The sequence below is a fragment of the Nuphar pumila genome, chromosome 2 (genome assembly GCF_984573655.1).
Source record: "Nuphar pumila chromosome 2, dmNupPumi1.hap1.1, whole genome shotgun sequence".
Classification (NCBI taxonomy): Eukaryota; Viridiplantae; Streptophyta; class Magnoliopsida; order Nymphaeales; family Nymphaeaceae; genus Nuphar; species Nuphar pumila.
In genome coordinates, this window is record NC_143250.1 from 118,153,372 (window position 1) to 118,158,269 (window position 4,898).

Consider the following 4,898-nt stretch of genomic DNA (forward strand, 5'->3'; position numbering starts at 1 on the left):
AGGCTCATCTGTCTACCGTTCTTAAACTCATTTTCATAAATGCTGTCAACTTATCTCATTGGTAAAACAGCCTCAGATCCCATGCAAATTCCTTATCATATCATATTATAAGCTTCTGCTGGTAGATACGCATGTGCATCTCACGAGGAACCACCACACATCATTTCCTACAAGTATTAAGTCTGCTACATTTTTTTGATATTTATACCAAGAAACTTCTCCAAGGTTTTTTTGACCCGAGAATCGTCACTAGGCTCGTGACTAGGTTGGGTCAATTGGGAGACTGGGCCGGGTCATGTTAACTTTATATTTTATATAAAATATATAAATATATGTATATATTATTTATATTTTATAGTATTTTATTAATATATTATATATTGTATGATATTTTTATAATATATTTAATGAATAATTTTATTAATACATATATAATCATATTTTTATATATAATATACATAATATTTATATTATATTTTATATAATATATATATGCATGACTCTTCTATGACTCAGCTGACTCGCGCATGGCATGACTAGGCTGAGTCAGCCCATGACTCAGCCAAGTTTTGTTAAAGTCGAGTTATACCTGATTTTTGACCCAATGATTGGACGATCTGAGCCAAGTCAACCTATTCACAGTCAACCTGACGAGTTTTAAACTATAATTTATACCAAAAAACTGCTTTTAATATGGAAGCCATCACACTATCATGTGTCACTAGGGAGACGTTATTTTGGGGTCTTGTGCGTAAGAGATGTGTCACATGACACATTTCATGACCACTTTGTATTTTTATTTATTTATATGTAATATAATTTATGTGCTAAATTTATTACAATAGTTTGCATTTATTTAAGCAAAGATGGATTAATTTAGAAAAGTAATCGAGATTATCATTTGTTCAGGCATGTGAGAAGGGAGAAAGACCTCAGAATAAGCACCTTCCATTCTACGCGTTAAGTGGAAGAAACCAATACGCCCAATCTCTTTTTTTTTTCCTTATCTTCTCTGATGGATAAATTTATAAGAATGAATGAGGGTATTGAACCACCTTCAGTGCGGGAACACTATAATTTCCATGATTGCCAACAACACGATAAACAATCAGTAAGATACTTTTTATAAAAGATACATTCATGTCTCCTAACTGGGGGATAAAACTAGGGGTGTCAACGGGTTGGGTTTGGTTGGAACTCAAGTGGAACTAGACCTGGCCCCGATTTCCATATATGGTATCGGGTCTGAACTCAGGTCTAGTGGGACCTGTTGGATTGATTTTCATATCACACAGTTTCACAATCATCATCATGATATAAAACATGATACAAATAAGAAAATATAACAAAGTAGACATCATGATCAACAGACGATCGAACCAATAACAGGGAGCAAACATGTCGGGTTCCACCATATACCAAAATTCAGACATATGCAAATGAACAAACATATGCATAGAACATAATATAAACAACAGAAGCATGTTAATACAGTATAAACGGCTAAGGCGTACTAAAGTACTCCCCTTAGAGAAGATTCGTCCCCACATACAGTGCAAACAGGATCCGACGTCCTTCCCCCAGGATACAATAGCCTCAGCGATCTGGATCGGTGCACGCCGATGGTAGATCACCCTTCGAAAACAACCTCATGAACTACTATTGCAGACCTCACAGTTTTAGCAAAGCAAGAGAGAGAAAGAGAGAGAGAGATGATAGAGTGTACATCTGTCCCCTTGAAACTTCTCTAACCACGTTTATATAGACGTGGAAGAGATCTGTTCGAAAGGACATGACTCTTGAAGAGTTGCCTATTTTGAATAGACATGACCCTTACAAAGAGTTACCAAATTTGAACAAGTGTGACTCTGACAAGGGTCACCAGTTCCAAAAGGCATGACTCTTTTCCTTTATATAATCCAAGGAAAAACAGAAAATCGGGACAAAAAGATACATTGGTCTTGATTGGATATGACCCTAAAGGGCCAATTACCCGAACTCGAACCCGAACCGGCCCGGCGGGCGGGTGCACGCGTGTGTGTGGTAGTCATCCCACCCTCTTGTTCTCAGGAACAAGTGTAAGAGTTTACATGTGGATTATAAATCCCACAACAAACTCAAACACGATCAATGTGGGACTATTCCACGTCATCAAAACCACTTTTTCCAAAAAGGAAAAACACCCCACGTTTCTTCTTGGAATTTCCTCTCCCCTCCCTTCTTGCACCTAACAGGACCCATCAAAAGAAAAACATACCCTGACCCTATAAGAACTACATTAACCAGACCCGGGTCATACTCGGTAAAATAACATTTTTTATTATTTTTACATTGAAAATTTACAAGTCTTAATAGGAACTCAGGTCGTTCCCGAGTCTGATATAAAATTTCACAAACTATACCTGGATCCATGTATTAATCGAACCTTCGGGTCCAAACCCAGGTCTTAATCGGGTCTTCTTATTTATCACCATACCCAGACCCTATAGGGTTTGGTACGGGTAGAGTCTGGGTAAACCTGACAGATTGACACCCCAGAAGAAACTGGTTGGTTGATCATGTCATTAATGTAAATCAACCAGCTACAGCTTGACCCCTTGGTTTTCATTAAAAACACAGATAATCTAGCCTTTAACATCGTGTACTTATATTTCAGTTAGAGGTAAGCAAGGCCCAAGCTCCAACAGGGGCCAACCGGTCGCCTGGCTCGACCCAAATAGGCCTAGCCCATGGGGCCTAACGAGCAGGCCGTGGGCCGGGGTTTTCCAAATGGTCCGTTCCAGCCGGTTGCCCAAACTTAATTTCAAGAAACTTGAAACCCAATGTACCTCAAAAGAGTATTCCATTTCTCATGCAAATTCCTTGCCAAATCACCTTGTGAATGGCAGTTTTAGTTTTATTTCTGTGATTTTAAGCAATCGTTGGGTAAGTCATGCCAATGACTCAAGCTGGCCCCCAAGCAAAATCTCTGGTACGTAGGGCTGATAAAATGAGGCTCGTGCTTGGTATGGGTCGAGCTTATGATGTGCTTGAGCTGGCCTTCCAAACACAAGGTAGTTTTCAGGTTATTTTTGGTCGTCTATTTTGTATGTTCTAGTCACTAGTTGTGCTTCATCTAGAGCATCAATAACCCTGAAAATTTTGTGGGACTCGTCTAAGATTTAAAAAAAAAGAACAGTGTGTTTTGGAGGCCATCCATCCCCAGGATGAACGGTATCAGAGGCAGTTTCACAGTTGCAATTGCACTTTGATGAAGAACTGGTACTGGGGAGTTTATGCATTTGGAAAAAACTTGGCTAAATTTCCTTGATGGTGGTTGTTTGGAAAAATGACATTGAGGAGGTAGTTTATGCATTTGGAAAAAGGATGTGATACTGTCTCCCTTTTGTATTTGCAACAAAACTGAATTAGGTAACTACCACATCCTAGAAGTCATAGTATACTTAGGTGCCAAATCTAGGACTTGATACATAAACTCCCTTAGACTAATTGTTCCCATACAGAGACTTAATTTAATTTTGAACTACAGACCTATTGAGACGAACTCCAGTTGGCTCAAACGAGAATAATTACACTATTTTAGAGTTGAAGGCAATAAGACTCTCTCTAAAACTATTACCTTGCTGAACAAATTTTATGAGTTCAAACTAGTTTTTTACGAGCCAGACCAGATCTTCATTGAAGAAAATTGATTCATTTTGGTCACCAGCTAAATGTCATGGTCAAAGTCTTTCAATTGGCCCCAAAATGGGTTTGGTGTAGTGGGATTGGACCTGGGCCACTAGGCAAGTGGTCTAGGTTCAAATCTCATTGGTGTCACCCCCTTGCGCAAGCCGAAGCATGGTAACTCCTTGGGGGCAAGGGGTAAGTCCACGTAATTTATGCGCCAAGGACAGGGACCGTAAGTACCGCATGAAGAGGCAGCGGGGCTAGCTCTCTGATCTTGAGGGCAGTTTCTCAGTGTAAATATCAAAAATGTCTTTCGATTGGCATATTGATACGTACACCAAACAATGGAGTTCTATTTGACTCAGATCGAGTTGACTTATTTGTAGGTCATGCCACATCTTGTTTCGCTCAACTTGAATGAATCAATTCAGTCTTAGTTTTTCACACTTAACGCCATCCTGTGAGTTCAGAAGTAGGCTGGACTGCACACACCATGTTTATATGTCATCTCAGAATGACCAAATAGTGTAAGCTCATGCACCAATTTACTTCTATAAATTGTGAAGTGCATGCAATGCTTCACGAATAATTCCACCTTTCATATTTGATGTAAAACAAGCTTAGGCTTTAATTAAGGCTAATATTTCAGAGATTTTGGAAGATAAAAACTTTCACCAGTTGCCCACTAGAGCTCGGCACATCTAGCTAGGTGGGTCGGCTTAAGGCATATCTTCAAGTTGTAACTTTCACCGGTTTCCACAAGAGGTCCACACATTTGGCTATGTGGGTTTGGCGTAAGGCATTCAATTTGAAGGATGTCACGAGATCAACAGGCTCCCTGCTGGGCAAAGGAGGTGGCATTGGGATTTTGATCGTTTGAGGGTCGGCCATACAACAGAGCATCAATCTCTCCTTAAACCCACCACATGAGCTGGGGTCTCCTGCACCGCTTGATAAAATATCCAAATCTTTGACCACTTCATTACTTTTATATGCAAACCAGCAAATGGCCCATATCCTAAAATTAACCACAGAGCATCTTAATATATGAGGCTGCAGCAAGTTTACAACATATGGGCATCATTGTAGGTGTTTGCTAGCTTTTAAGCAAGATCTAGAGTTTCTCTTGCAGTTGTCGCTTTAGATTCAAATAATGAACAACAAAAGACTTTAATGATCAAACATTGGCTCTTGTAAACTTTGCAACAATATGGGTCCTTCTTTTAAAA